At 33.8% G+C, this 16,727-nt stretch overlaps 1 long non-coding RNA gene across 5 annotated transcripts; it reads left to right on the forward strand.

Annotated features, from left to right (window-relative positions):
* Positions 1-7,415: 7,415 nt before the first annotated feature.
* On the forward strand, positions 7,416-11,284 carry LOC110689234. Of its 5 annotated transcripts, XR_002504856.1 has the most exons (7): positions 7,416-7,724; positions 8,125-8,792; positions 8,878-8,961; positions 9,058-9,143; positions 10,136-10,229; positions 10,743-10,800; positions 10,952-11,284. It is a non-coding gene; the product is annotated as an uncharacterized LOC110689234 (long non-coding RNA). The 5 variants fall into 5 exon arrangements; XR_002504857.1 differs by having other exon boundaries at positions 8,125-8,961; positions 9,034-9,081; XR_002504854.1 differs by having other exon boundaries at positions 8,125-8,961.
* The last annotated feature ends 5,443 nt before the right edge of the window (positions 11,285-16,727 follow it).

Raw genomic sequence — 16,727 nt, forward strand, 5'->3', positions numbered from 1 at the left:
TTGCAAGAATTATTTGTGCTCTAATTATGCAAGGTGCCTTAGAGGCAAAGGTATGTGATTTGTGGAATGATTTATTTATTACTCATTCATGATTATTGGAATAGGATGAGTAACGGAAGAATTCAAGTCTTATAAGACGAGGTTAAGGTTTTGGGGTGCCTTATGCACTCAAGGTGTTTATACACTGAGGTAGTTAAAGGAATAAATAATAAATGTTGCTTGTCACTAATAAATCAAGAATTGAAATTGGAAAGTTGTTTTACTTGATTGAATTGATATTGGATTGATTGTATTGTTTGCATATGAGTCATCACCAAGTCTAAACCTGTAAATCACGTAAAGTGCAAAATGGATGAGCAATAAAACTCTGGATTGGTGCACTTCTGGAGTAATGACAATCAGGGGTTGGGGTACACAAGGGTATTAGCCGTGTACTTTTCTCGAGGTCGTCTACTCTACGAGTCTCTTATTTCAAATACTTTTCAAAACTAGGAGTTAGGTCACTAGTAGAAAAAATGCTATTTGTAACACCCTATTAGTAACTGGCGTATGTTATGCTAGTTACGAAAGCATCAATAGTAACCGACTAAGACAATGCCAGTTACAAATTTCATGACATTAGTAACCAACGTAGTACAGTCGGTTACTAATATGTGGTTTATCATTGTTTGAAGTTTTATTAGTAACTAACTAAATAAATGCCAGTTACAAATGTTAAGTCAAAGAAACTTTGACTAAAAAGTTTGTAACTAGCTTACAAACGCCAGTTACAAATATTAGGTCAAATAAACTTTGACCAAAGCGTTAGTAACTAGTATACAAACGCCAGTTACAAATATCAAAGAAATTTTGACTAAAAATTTTGTAACTAACTTACAAATGTCAGTTACAAATATTAAGAAGTTAATGATGTAGCTTATAAATAGTAGTTGTAAATAAATAAAAAAAAAAAAAAAAAAAAAAAAAAAAAAAAAACACTATTGAAAATGAATAGTGTGCTGACCATTTTGCCATTGCCTTTTTATTGTGCGTTGAATTCTGTTGTGGACCAACCCCAATTTATTCATTCTCGACTAGCACTGTCAAAAACCGAACCGAACCGGTGAAACCGATCCGAATGAGAACCGAACCGATTAAAAACCGATTTTTTGAAACCGAAAACCGACCCGAACCGCATTTTAGTAAACCCGAAACCGAACCGATCCGAGTAATGTTAAACCGTTTTAGAACCGAACCAAATCTAAACCGAACTGGAAAGGAAACCGAACCGAAAATAAACCGAACCGTTTCTAACCCGAAACCGTTTAAACTGGCATAAAAACCGTTATAAACCGAACCGTTATAAACCGAACCGTTTACAAACCAAACCGTTTACAAACCGAACCGTTTACAAACCGAACCGTTTATAAACCAGACCGTTTATAAACCGAACCATTTATAAACCGAACTGTTTATGAACCGAATCCTTATAAATCGAACCGTTTACAAACTACTTACTACTAGGAGTGGTTATTGGGTGGGTCAGTGTGGGTCGATGCAGATCATTTACGAAGTGAGTCGGTTGCAGGTCAAGATGAATATTTAGCGGGACATAAATAATAACCAATAACTCGAGATAAAAAAAGGAACAACATATCAATATGTAATGTGGCTAAAACTATTAATACTTGTTCTATGAGATTAAAACATTTTAGCAATGAAGCAACACAATATATATTAAGCATCACTAGTTCACTACAATACAACATCCATGTCTTCTTAATTAGATGCAAAACTTTCATCTATCACTTCTTTACCAATTTCAAGGACGTCTTCTTCAATATCACAATCATAACCACGTAACCAATTTTGTGTGGTCACCAACGCCTCAACATTCTTAGGCAAAAGCGCACTCCTATACTTGTTTAAAATACGACCACCCATGCTAAAAGAAGACTTTGAGGCTACCGATGTAATAGGAATGGCCAAAACATCCCTAGCAATAACAGCTAATATGGGGTACACACTACTTTGAGATTCCCAATACTTAAGAACATCGTACTTTTGCCCTTCATAAATTGGTTGTCGAGGAGTACACAAATAAGAATCAATCTCCATCGATGGCCGATTTGATGTGTCATCCTCCTCATCATCATCATTATCAACATACTAGAAAAGTTCAAACAAAATGCTTTTATTAAATAATAAAATTAAAACATAAAATTATTAATTTTGTAAACCACAATAATCAGAAATTGATTACCTTGAATATATCATCATCCAAGTGACTATTTGAATTTTCGATAACAGCTGGGATGGAGGGTGGAGCATTTGTACTTGATGTAAAACCGGAAGACAAAGAAGAATAAAAGTTATACAACTCCAAAAGAGCATCTTTAATCACCTTCGCCTTTTCAACACATGCCTCATCAACATAAAGCACTTTTAACATCTTCATCACTCGAACAAGCTTATAACGAGGATCAAGAACAATAGCAATTGATAGGATCAAACTATATTCATCCCAATAGCCCTCAAACTTTTCAAGCATAACTTTTGTCATGGGTGCAAGTTTAGGATCTATATGGGCTTTACTTATTGTGTGCTCAATTTTTAAAACACTAGCAAAATACAAATTTGCAGTAGGATATTCTGAACCAGAAAATAACACAGTGATTTCATGAAATGGCTTTAGGAAATTACATATTTTAGTAAGGGTATCCCATTCATCATTCGAAAGTTTGAATTCATAACCTATAAACCTATCAATAACCAATTTCAAGGCTTCCTTTGCTTCCAAAGCTTTTCGAATCATCGTATATGTGGCATTCCAACGAGTCACAACATCAAGACGTAACTTTCCATTAAACACACAGTTAACCTCATGAAGAGCATGCTCAAATTGAGTGAGTCTAGAATCTGAAGAATCAATATATTTACAAACCTCACGCAATTTTTGAACACTACTATCAACTTCTTTTAAACCTCTTTGAACAATAATGTTCAAGACATGAGCTGAACATTGAATATGAAAAAATTTACCATTACAAGGAAGAGGAGAAGTCAACATTAAATCTTTCTTCAAAAGGTTAACCATAACATCCATGGATCGAGCATTATCAACAGTCATTGCAAAAGCTTTACCCTGAAGGTTCCACTCCCCAATAAGTTTTAACACAAATTTTTCTACCTCAACACCAGTATGAGGAGGACCACAATATCTAAAATTCAGAATTTTAGACCTAAGACACCAATTTTTATCAACATAATGTGCCGTTAAAGTAAGATAACCTCGATTAGTACATGCTGTCCACAAGTCACAAGTGAAGCTAACTCTACCTTCAATTCCCGAAAAAGATTGCAACAACAAAGACTTAAACTTATCATGCTCATCAATACAATGTTTCAAAATAGTGTTTCTACACACATGATTCACATTGGGGTTCAAATTCGTAAAAACTTCCCTAAGGCCATGATGCTCCACAATACTTAAAGGATAGGAATGCAAAATTATAGCTCTAGCAAGCAATTGTAAATGACGTGTTTGATTAAACAGGAGCTCAACACCACTTTCATGATTTCCAGGATGGTGTGGATTTTTATTCATGCATGTCTTAGTATGAGCTTTACAAGTTGAAGTACCAGCATTACCTGGAGTTTTATATTCATTACCGCAAACATTGCATCGAGCATATTTTATCGGAGCAAGACCAACCATCTTATCAAAAAAGGTGTAATACCTCCAAACATCTGATGTTCGTCCACGCTTACTACCACTAGTGGTACGTTGAGTAGAATCTTGATTCTGAACAGTAGAATCTTGATTCTTTACAGTAGAATCCTCATCAAAACCAATAAACTCTTGCTCCATTGCTGAAAAAACAAAAACACAACAGTATAAATCAAGTGAAAACAAAAGGCAAATTAAGGGCAAATAAAAAAAAATAGGCAAATTAACACAGCAGCTCCGGACCTGCTTGCTTCAAGCAAAGCACACCAGCAACCTAGCCCAGCAACAGACAGACAACACAGCCCAGCTAACACAAGACGACAGCAAAACCACAGCTGCAATACCCTAGAAAACCAGCAGCAACCAACCCCAGCACCCAACCTGCAGCAGAGACATCAACTAGGACAGCACAAACCATGGCCAGAAAGACTCTGCTCTGAACAGGGCAGAAAACACCCAGCAGATCCTACAATCTAGCCTTGTACATCTAGCAGATCTGGCCAGACATTAGAACAGCAGCAGCACAGGACAGACCCTAGCTAGTACTACATGCTCTAAGCTGAGGTAGTCCATCTACAATTCAGTCCTAAAATATACTAACACTATTAGACAACTCCTATCTGAATGCACTTGCACTTTTGCAACAAAACAAAACCCAAACTTAAATAAAAAAATCCTGCTAGCATTCAGCATTAACCCACATAAACAGAAACACTAATGAGAGAACAATGCAGCTGATAGAACAAAGGATAACATTCAGTATATTTGAAGACTAATAGAGCATTATAGACAAAGCCATACATTTTAAATGCTCAACAAACAGCAAACAGTCACAAAGGCAGACCAGCAACAACACAGCAGCCTGAAAAAAACCAAGCACAATTAATAACACGAAAAGAAACCACGAGCATGAATAAGGTAACCAAATCAACTCAATTGTTGCTCATGGTACTACAACCACAACCCTGATCAGAACTGAGCATAGCCAAAGCTGGTAAGGCCAGAACACCTCACAAATAGATATAACAAAAAATGAACAACAAGAAAAATAAAATTAAAAAATCAGAAATTAAATGAACAACAAGAATAATAAAATTAAAAATTACATGAACAACATCAAAAAATCAGAAATTATATGAACAAATCAGAAATTATATGAAATTATATGAACAAATCAGAAGTAAAAATCAAAAAATAAAGACATGCAAATCCTGCAAACAACGAATCAGCAACATAAAACCGAAATGAAAACAAAAAAATTAACATAAAATTACCTTTGAGCAGTGACGGCTTGAAGGAGAGGAAGATTTGAAGATGGAGAACTGGAGAATGAAAAAAAAACGAGAATGGAGAGATCGAAAAAAAAATCGAAAAAAACGAAACGAAAACAAATACAATTAACTAAAATTTACCTTTGAGCTATTGAAGGCTAAGAGTTCAGAGCTTGAGAGTTGAGAACTTGAGAGTGAGTGAGGATTCAACGCTTCGATTTGAGGATGAAGAAGAAGAACGGTGAATGTTGTGGAATGAAGAGGATGAATGAAGAACCTAATTGTCTTTCAGTCTTTCACAGTTTCACGTTTCACTTTTTTTTTTTTTTTTTTTCTCTTTTGCATAATATATGAACCACATGTTTATTTAATTATTAAAGAATCAAAATATCTAAATTCTAAATCTAAAATGTGTTTTTCCTTTTGGTTTTTGGAGGGAAATTTCCCACCATATTTTGTTGAAATTGTCAACCAAAAAAATGAAATTAATTTTCCACTTTGTAAAAATCAAAATTTTTAATTTTATTTTAATAACATTAAACAAACTTTTATACAATTAATTAATTACATGACTTAAAAAAAAACTAATTACATTTCTCGGATCCCGATAAAACGATATTCACCTTCATAATATCAGCTTTTATAATTTTTTTTAACACACACATTAAAATATTAAGTTCTTTAAATTATAAAATGTGAATCGGTTAGCGTGTAATTTCTAGGCGTTGCGATTAATAAAAAATCGAAAATTGTTCAATAAATAATGATGTCATATCTTAGAGAGTTAGAAGTACTACGGATTTGTTATATGGTTATATTTATATCAGTTTAGCTGTACCTATAAGCAATACACTTGTAATCGTGTAAACTTATAAATGATATAGTTGACTAGTAGATTAGTACATAAATACAAATTACTTAATTAGATATGAGTTATGTCTACATGAGTGATTGACTAATATGACTATATGAGCAATTGTCAATTTAGCATAGCTGCATAACAGATTAGCAGCGTACTAGACTATCATACTCGGTAATATACTAATACCATTTCAGTATTTGATCTACTAGACTCAAGTTAAAAGTTACTCTTTCTGATTAACTTGTTAGTCTAATTAAGTAATTACTAATTACTAATTAGTGACTTAAGCCTTAAGGGTAAACCAGTAAAGGATATACAAAAATATAATAATCTTATGTTTCTCATCCCTTTATACTAATAATATCTAACTATGAGAATATGAGATGGTTATATGTTATGTATCTGTATAATCGATTGAAGGAATCAACATTACCTTCTTCTTCATTAATGTTTTCTTTCATTATACAAATCAAACTACTCTGTAATATCTTCATGTATAACTTTATGCAAATATATAATGATAAACGAGTCTTAATTATCAGTCTTGTTGACTAATTAAGTATCGAATACCAAATTGCAAATTTCGATGTCACAACAACTCATCAAATCATGATTATGACATTATTAACTAAATGATCAAATCAGAAGCAGATAATAATCTGATAGTAAAACAATAATACATTAATGCACTAAACTTTTATAATCTACTTCATAATAAACTAGTAAGATCAGTATAGCTAAACTTAAATCATAACATGATATGTATTTATAAAATTAATGAGAATTTGCATATAATATGATGCCTCAATATGAAGTGATGAAGTCTCGGCTTGATATAAAACTTGTTAACTAGCAAAAAGTTAGAAAGTAGTACAAAATTTTTTGAAATCAAAAACAGACTCGAACCGTAATTTAGTAAATCTGAAATAAAACCGATCTAAATAATGTTAAATCGTAGAAGAACCAAACCCGTGAACGAACCGAACCAGTTATACTCGAACTAAAATAAAACTAAACCAAAAAACAACCGAACCGTTTCCAACCTGAAACTGTTTGAACCGGGATAATAACCATTTACACCGAACCGTCAACAAACCGCAACCCGTCTGCACCGAACCGTTTACTACCTGGAATTTTTACAACCCGCACCGTTTACAAACCGAACCGAATTTAAACCGGGTTAAAAACCATTTACACCGAACCGTTAACAAAGCGCAACCCGTCTGCACCGAACCGTTTACAACCCGAACCAAATTTAAACCGGGTTAAAAACCGTTTACACCGAACCGTTAACAAACCGCAACCCGTTTGCACCGAACCGTTTACTACCCGGACCGTTTACAACCCGAACCAAATTTAAACCGGGTTAAAAACCGTTTACACCGAACCGTTAACAAACCGCAACCCGTTTGCACCGAATCGTTTACTAACCGAACCGTTTATAACCCGAACCGAATTTAAACCGTTCAAGAATAAACCGAAACCGAACCGAACCGATAATTATTTAAACCGAACCGAAACCGACCCGTAAGACATTTGAACCGATTTCAAACCGACCCGATTTCAAACCGAACCGACTTCAAACCGAATCGAAACCGAATTGTCAAACCGTTTTGACAGTGCTATTCTCGACCCTCAAGTTTACGTTCCTTCTCTAATTCAATGGCGAATTTCTACAGTTAGGGCAATTGGAAGTTTAATTGGTTGTGGTGGGGTCCGACGGCGGCGACGGCAGGATGAAGAGAAGGAGTGTGCAGTGAGAAGGAGGTCAAGGATAGAAGAGATTGTGAGGAAGAGCAGATGGTTGTTGTTGTTGGCGGTTTTGGACGAGGTGCATGAGTTCTTCCCATAAAATCATGGTGTCATGGTACAAAAGATCAAGGTTTGTTCACAGTACTTTTAGAAGCTTTAATTCCAGATTATTGCCTAAAACCCCTGTTCAATCTTCTGCCCCAAGAATTAATTCCAGTTCATCTCCTTTATTTTGCAATCAATTTAAGTCTTCTAGGTTATTTAGTCAGCTTCGGTTTCTTCAAAATTTGGGAATTTTAATGGGTTAAATAATCAAAGTAATTTGATATCATGCCTCAATCTTTCCTCTGATCCAATGAATTGTATTGATGTTCAATACTTCAATTGGTCTGATATTAATGTGTTTTTAGGGTTTGTAAAAATGAAAATATGGATATTTTGGGTTTTTAAAAGGGAATTTTGGATATTTTGGGTTTACGGCTTATACTTTTAAAAGGATAAGGGGTTTTTGATTTCTCACTAAAATTCAGAGTGTGCTGTGGTGGTGAAGCCTTGAAGTTTCTGAAGCATCTCCATATTAGGTCCTCAGAGAAAGGGCTTTACGAAGGTGAGATCTTATTCAATTGATTGTTAAAATTAAGGTAAGGCAATGGAGAAATTCTTGGTCAAGTAGTGTCATCTAAGGTACAATTGCTATTTCACTGATATTTTTTTATGGTTGAAATGTTTTGATCGCTTTATATTGTTCTGGTTGAGTGTACATATGAAAAATTCAATTATGCAATTGAAATAATTCAAATTAAGAAACAAATATTTGATTTTTTTTATAATACATTTGTATTTTAGCTATTGTATGTTAGATTAGTATCATATGATTCTATCTCTATTTGTGTATAATTATAGATTGTGAACTATCAATTTGATTACTTGGTTGAAGAGTTGTTGTGCATCGGTGCATTGAATTGGCACTCTGTATTAGAATGTTGCCCGAAGATGATGCAAGAAATCGTGTGAAGAAAGTTTCAGACTTTCAGCTATTCACAATCTCTGTCATAAGGTATAAAAAGAGGGGTGGGTGTGGGAGCTGCCTGCATCATCTTTTCTTAATCTTATATAATTTGATTGGTTAGTCATAATTCTGAAGATTTTAACATGAACCTGACATGGTAGATGGTGCTAAGTCACATACGAAAGTCATGTAAGAAGTCATAATTCTCTGCTGGGTTGACTTAATTTATATGTGATTCGATTTAGAACTAATTATTATTTGTAATTGATTACAGAAGAAGGCTCCTTATTACATCCAGAAAGCAGAGAAGAGGAAGGCTGATTATGAAAAGAGCATGAACACCTATAACAAGAAATTGGTATAGTCTAATTTGACTCCATTGGACTTTTGAAATTTGCTTATTTACGTTGTTATTAGTGTTTGAATGCAGTATAAATTTTGGCCTTGAATGCAGAGGACAAATTTGGCGATGAACAAGGTAAAATCAAAGTTTGGCCGATTATACGAAACCACTGGTTCAATACTTCAATCAGACCCTCCGTATGTACTTTGCTTTTTTGCAGAAACAATTACCCGACCACACAGACCAGTAGTTTAATTAGACCTTGTTAAATTCGTGACCCTTTTTTTTCATATTGCCAATATTTATTTGCTTGTATTGCTGGTATTTTTGACATGATTGTGTTATTGTTGAATTTTGTTTTTATATTTCCTGGTTTACTCAATTGTTTGCTTTCTTGCTCTAGATTGGGTGATAAATTAGACAATGGAGAAAACACTACCTTGAACAGAAAATCATATAGTAGACGAATCTCTCTCAACCCCTTTAATTCTTTAATTGCATGTTTTATGCTTTCAATTATATTTCACATTTATGGTTTCTGTGCATTTTTTTTTTTATGATTTTTAATTTGGTTTTACTTGTTTTTTCCTTTTTGTGATATGGGTATTTGATTAATCTAAGTTTCATGACTTGCATTTGAATGTCTCTTGATCAATTCGTGATTAAATATTGGAAAATTGATTAATATATTATTTTTAAAGATTGCTGATGAATTGGATATATCTAATTTGTTACTAACTAGAAATTTGGTAAAGAGAAATGTCATTTCATGTGTAATCTTGTCTATTAATATACTTTTAAAGTGCAATTAAATTCTTTTTTCCAAGTGTCTATACCATTAGATTTGATTATTTTTGTTGGTTAAGGGTGTTTCCAAGTTAGTAGAGTGTATATATTCTATCTAGTTTGGCACTAAGAATGAATACAATAAGAAAATCAGGCTGAGGAATTTTCTATTTGCAAGTTAGTAGGATTTCAAAATGAAATTTGAAAAAGGGTATTGTATGATACATGATTATAAAAATGTTGCCTTGATTTCCTCGTATACCGGTTATCAAATAGTGCTTTACATGAAGGTTGATTGCATTATCAATTTGCAACATTAGATTTTGCTCATATATATAAAATATCCAAGCTCTATATTCATCTATTATTTATTTATTTATTTATTTCTTTTGTCTATCTTCAGGTTTTAGGGAATATTTATGTAGGTTCTACCTTGCCAAACTCTTGTTATAATGTATTATCGGTTGGACTTTCATTACAATGAACTACAAGTTGGGGTACGTTAGTTATGTTTCTTAATGTTGTTTACCATTTAAGGATTATGGGATAAAAATTTTATGCCTATTGGGGTAAAATTAGGGACTTTGCTTTGAACTCTGATTTATATACTCTCGGGTGCATTGTACACCCAACTAACTCAAGGTTAGTTTTTGCTCTTCGATTGATGATTAAATGAAAAACAATCATCAAAATGACGAAATGAGAACAAAATACATATGGGTGTATGGTGCACCTGGGTGTACGTATATAATAAATTCATTATAGATCTTTGACAGTGAATAATTTAATTTGCTAGAACACAAATTGATGGTGGTGAATAATTTTGTAGAACTCTTAATGAACATTTTTTTAGGGATTAAAAAACTCAGCATTTAGAATTTTTGGTTGTTAATAACTTGTAATAATGATGTTCAGGCTGCCCTCTTCTCTGTTTTGAGTTTTTTTTTTTTTTGTTTTCCAATGCTGCTAATGATGTTTTTAATGAAATCTCTTTTTTTTTTTTCTCTCAGTTTAAATGACAATGAAGCCTCTGCTCTTCTTTTGTTTGCCTTCTTAATTAGTGTAGAGGTAAATTGTTGTCATTCTTCCTTTAATTTCTTTGTGGTAATATACAACATGAGTAACTGTCAAAAAAAAAAAAGAATGCAGGTTTCCATGCTGGTATGTTTCACATTTCGGTGAGTCACTACAACTTTTTTTTTTTGATATGTTTGTGCAGTGAAAGCACTTAGCAGCTTTTGTACGCTATACCAATCCCAACGTATCCTACTGTGATTATCCAACTACTAGGAGTGACAATGGGTGCTATATCCTAATTGGTTTAGAAACTTACTTATAATATTCATTTTAAAATTGTTTTTAATTTTTATTTTTATTTACTTTGGGAAACATTGCCCCTTTTAAGTTATATTTTACTTGGTTGTCAGTATGATAAGCATTAATAATTTTAACAGGCAGAAAGTTGAATTTACAAGATGTAAGTATTCTACTTCAATATATGTTGAAGTGCATATTGTATGATGATAACGTTAAAGTTACTTGAATTTGATTATTTGCCTACATATTCAAGCTAGTGGTTTTGAAGGACCAATACTATTTAGTATATCAACAAACTATGGAGTGGCGACAGGTTTCTTATGGTGAATCAATTGTTCAGTCAAATTTTAAAGTTTATTGGGAACATCATAGTATTTCACTTGTTTGTTTGTATGACTCTTGTGAGAGACATGTTTGTAATTTGTTTACAAGCTTAAGTATATATATCATTTTCTATAGTATTATTAGAAGATTTATATGTAGATGTCATTTAACTTGGGCCTTATATGGTTGAGATTGATAATCATTATTGTATTTAGTATAAAGTTGATAAATAAATTATAGTGCTTCACGTACAAAAAAATGCACTGTAGTGGTGGCAGTAGGGGCGTTTGCTACTGCTGCCATTTTTTTTTAATAATATAGAAGGCTATTCGTAACCGGCGTTAAGTTATACTAGTTACAAATAATACCCTATTTGTAACCGATGTAACTTAATGCTAGTTACAAATAGTATGCTTTCTAACTTGGAAAATAGACTATTTGTAACTGGCTTTAGGTTAAGTCAGTTATAAATAGTACATTATTTGTAACTAACATTAGCCGGTTACAAATAATTTTCACTAATTGTAACGGTGGCATTCGCAACCAACAATGCCAGTTACAAAAAGTCAATTTCTCCAGTTACAAATAACATTTTTTCTACTAGTGGGTGAGATCTCATACTAACTACGGTCACGGAGTCGCGCCCGTGGTCATTGGATGTTTATTGATGTTTCCGAAAGGAGTCATGGGGTTTAATTTTTCTTTTATTGATGTTCCAAATGGAGCATGGGTTGGACAACCTTGTCTATTGCGTAATCCAATGAATAAAAATAATGATATATCTATTATTAATTAATGGAGTCTTAGTAATATAAAAAGTTGAGTCGTGTGTTGAGTCTATAATTTAATGATGCATGATGTTTGATTATTAGTAGCATGTTAGGGATTTCATAATTTATTTCGCAGCTTGTATGTACTCAGCTTTGCTGATTGCATGCTTTTGTGTGTATCTTTCTTTGGTCATGACCTTCGCCTTTCAATGACCCTGTGACGATCCAATTTTTACACTTGTAATATTAGGGAGCAGATTAACCACAGGTTCTTACACGCAGCATTCGCATCAGGGTTGTGGGATTTTGAGTGGAGAGTTGGTTATTATTCGCAGTATATTTCTTTTCATAAGTTTGAATTTTATTAAACTCTGGTTTATTTATTTACTACTTTTGTGGGGTTTTGAATAAGGACCTTTATGGTTCCAAGTTGTATGATTTAATTTGGTTTTGATTATTGGTTTTGAAACTTATTTATAACTGAATTAGTTTTTCAGCTGCTATTTTCTGATAAAGCCTTAACGTTTGAACATGTGACGGTAGCACGCCAGTAATTCTCTTGAATATTGTTCAGGATCCTCACAGATTTGAAGAGAGAATTATTGGGGTGTCACAGAGTGTCTTCAATTGTGGGGATTTATTCTTCAAACAATAAGTAGCAAAATTTAAGAAAATTTGGTGGAATTTGGTAAAGGAAATGCGAATTGAAGTTGGAAGCTGTTTTAAAGAGATAATCGAGGGGAAAATCAGTCAAAAGGGTCAATATTGTCGTTAGTAGCTGCTATGTGGGGCCATAGCCGGAAAAGCCACCGAAATTTAGAAAAAGGTGGAAAAATAAAAACGCTTTAATTTTAATGGAGAATTCAGAGGTGAATATAGCCACTTTCAATGGGGAATTCATGATTGCCAATGAAAATGAGAGTGAAAACAAGAGGGGCAAAATGGTCTTTTCAAATTAAAATGCGGGCATTAGTATGTAAAATAAGGACGACATTTACTCCACAAAATAAAAAATAAAATTTAATGGGTTGTAATTTTAAAACAGGTCTACTATTAAGGAGGTAATTTACAAATTTTCCCTAAAAATATTGCACAAGATTACACATTTAATAATACAAAATCAAACATTTGCAAATATGAACACTTTGTAGATCTTTTGAAACAAAAAAAAAAAATTGACTTTATTATGAAGGAGAAGGGAGGTGTAGATGTGTAGGCAAATTATGCAATTATGAGGACGAGAGACCATTTCAAGTCCTCTTATTTTGGCAGACCCCTACTTTGACCTACGCTCTCTCATTCAACATTCTCTTTTCCTCAAAATGTATTAAAACTTCTCTTCTCTCCTCTATAAAGTAGGAGCCCTTTCCTTAAATAATGCTAGCAAAACATCCAATTTCATAAATACAATCTCTTTTTCAAATATTCCCACTTTACCGTCCACGTCACCGGTTCAAGGGAATTTTATTATTTTACATTTTAAGTGAATATTCGCTACTTCAAGTAGTGGTGTACGTTGGAAAACCGCTACACTTACTCAGAACCGCTACCTCAAGAAGCAGTTTCTTGTTTAATAAACATCCACTAACATAGTACTCCATCCGTTTCAATTTGTTAGTCCCATATACTACTTTGGGCGTTTAAAAAAGATCTACTCATATTGAATGTCTCCTTTTAGTGTTTTTATTTCCTACTTTATACATATTAAATTCTGATTGGTTAGGTTAATTGATTGTGAATTAATGACAAGACTCTAAGTAAGAAATTACTCCCATGATTTATGCAATTATGGATAATGTTTTCCTAAAAAAAAAAAATAAGGCAAAACTATTTATGAATTGTTTTTTACTTTAATGCTAGATTCCAAATATTCTCCTTTTCTTATTTTATGTGATTGATTCCATATGGGACTATCATATTGAAACGGAGGGAGTACCATTTATTCAAGCAGCAAGAAATTTCTGCCACAACTACGAAGAACACCTCCACCCTTTTCTGTTGATGGTGGTGCTCCTCCCCTACTACCGCTGGCTTCTTGCCACTCTACTGCCATCGTTTTAGGCCCCTAACCCTGTCTTGGTGTTGCTGTAAATTGGGGGTCAGATGAAGGGTTGTTTTATGTTATACCCTAATTTTGTTTTTACCTAATTATCTTGTTAATTTGTTCTTATTTTCAATTCACATAAGAAATTTGACAAATAATAATAATTGATTGCAACTTTTCATAACATGAGCAACCATTCCGATGTCCATCTCTAATAAACTGGACTCTCTTTTCACTAGATTTTGGTGGGCCAAAAGTGGGGACAAAGGCATCCACTGGATCAATAGGCAACGAGTTCAGCTCCCCAAAAGCATGGGGGGATTGGGGATTCGATATGCTAGTGGTTATAATGAAGCCTTACTTTTCAAAAATATTCACCGCATGCATACCAATCCACAACTTCTTGCTGCTAAAGTTTATAACGCAAAATCGGATTGTATCTTCTATCCCCCCTCCGACTGGTGTAAACCTCCTTCGGCTTCTTTCAGATGGGTTAGACGTGCTATGCATTCTACGGCTATTAAAATGAGGACAGGGTTTGCATGGAAAATTGGTACAGGTCATAATGTTCTAGTTTCCAGTTCAAAATGGGTTAACAATAAAATTCCAGTTGTTAACTCAAATCAGAATCTTAGATAGAGTGCTTTTTGGAAAGTTAGTGAACTTATTACCCCTTCCCGCTCTTGGAATGTTGGAATTATTCGGGATCGTTTTGAGTGGGATAGTGCACTGGAAATTTTTTCTATAGCTCTTCCCGCTGAGGAAGAGGAGGATTTCTTATACTGGCCCTGACATAGTATAGGGACCTATACGGTTAAATCAGGGTACGCCTTCTTAACAAATCCGGAAGGTATGCGAGAGTCTCCTCATAGGAAAGAAACTTATGATTTTTTCAAAATTTTATAGCGTCTCGATATTCCCCCCAAATGGCGAATTTTCATGTGGAAACTTGCTGTAAATGGATTCCCTGTCAAGGCTAATCTCCGAACAAGAGGAATTATCATTGATGCTATTTGTGACTACTGCGATCTAACAGAGGAGGATGGTTTTCATCTCTTTCTTGAATGCTCCATAGCTCGATATGCTTGGGACAACTGCCAGATATCGAACTGTTAAAATTTAACGGATGCCACTTCCCTAGAGGATTGGATCCGAAGCCATATTCTGCTTTTCTATAGTTAGGATGGAATCCGTAGTGATCGTATTCAGGCCTTTGTAGCCACTTTATAGGCCATATGGATTACTCGGAACAAGCGTGTCTTTCAAGGTGACAACGGATATTTGGGCTGTTACTTTGGTAATCTGAAGGAGGCTTTTCTCTTTTTGAATGATTATACGAAATCGACAACTAGATTACAGGAAATTGCTTAGTTACCAGATCTCTCTAACCGGGTCCCGCCAGGGTTCCTTCAGGTCTCGATTGGACAAGAGAACCATGTCCTCCATTTCAATGACTCTTTAGCTCAAGGTACAATTCGAATTGATGGTTCGTGGCAGAAGTCTAGCAAACGGTATGGGGTTGGTTGGACAATAGAAATGTTTAGCACAGGTGAATTGAAAGCAGAAGGAAAATCTAGAATTGCGACCTCAGCCTTACATTCAGAGCTCTTGGCATGTTTATATGCTTTACGCTGGGCTAGAGATAATGGCTACCGTTCAATCAGAGTTTTAACCGATTGTGCCTCTCTTGTGACGATGCTTAAAAGGGAAACACCCTTGGATATTCATATTTACTGGACTTGGAAGGATATTATTAAAATTGGAAGCACCTTCCAACATTGCATTATCCTCAAAGTTGATAGAGCACAGGTCAACCTCTCTCATTGTATTGCTAATCAGTGTCGTACTTCTTTAAACTGCTTTTCTAATTCGATAGGATTTGATTTTTTTTAGTTTAGCTCTTCTTCTTTTTCTTCCTTTCTTTCTGCTGTTGTCAAAAAAAAAAAAAAAAAAAAAAACCGTTGATTTTGGAGATTGTATATAATGGTGAGTTTTTAGGAACAACAAGAATTAAAGCTTGTGACTGGTTTTCATGTTGATTACCACTACTTTCTTTTGATGTAAACCGCTACTTCAAGTGGTGGTTTTCTGATATAAAGAACCAACAAAAAATGGTTTATTTCTTTTAGCTTACGTGGGTATAATGGGAATTAGTAAAAAGATTATTGACCGTAATTTGGGAATTGGATGTTTTCCTAGCATTATTTAGGAAAAGGGCTCATAAAGTAGTAAACAAAGTAAGTAGTTCCTAAAAGCACACTCTCTAATCTCATCTCATCATACAGAAAAAGGTATAACTTTAATTGGTCAATCACTATCACACCCACCATATTTCCCTTAATTTGCCATTTTGGCCTTGTACATTACAGAGCTTTTCACTAATCAAACCTATTTGAAGTTTAAGAGAAAGCTAAAAGCTCTTTTTGAAAAGCTCAAAACAAGAGCTTTTATAATTAGTCTATTGAATTCAACATTTAGATTTTTGGTTATTTTTGTAATGCCCCATATTTTTATACTTATTTTATTTAAAATAAGTATTT

Source organism: Chenopodium quinoa, unplaced genomic scaffold (assembly GCF_001683475.1).
Source record: "Chenopodium quinoa cultivar QQ74 unplaced genomic scaffold, ASM168347v1, whole genome shotgun sequence".
NCBI lineage: Eukaryota > Viridiplantae > Streptophyta > Magnoliopsida > Caryophyllales > Amaranthaceae > Chenopodium > Chenopodium quinoa.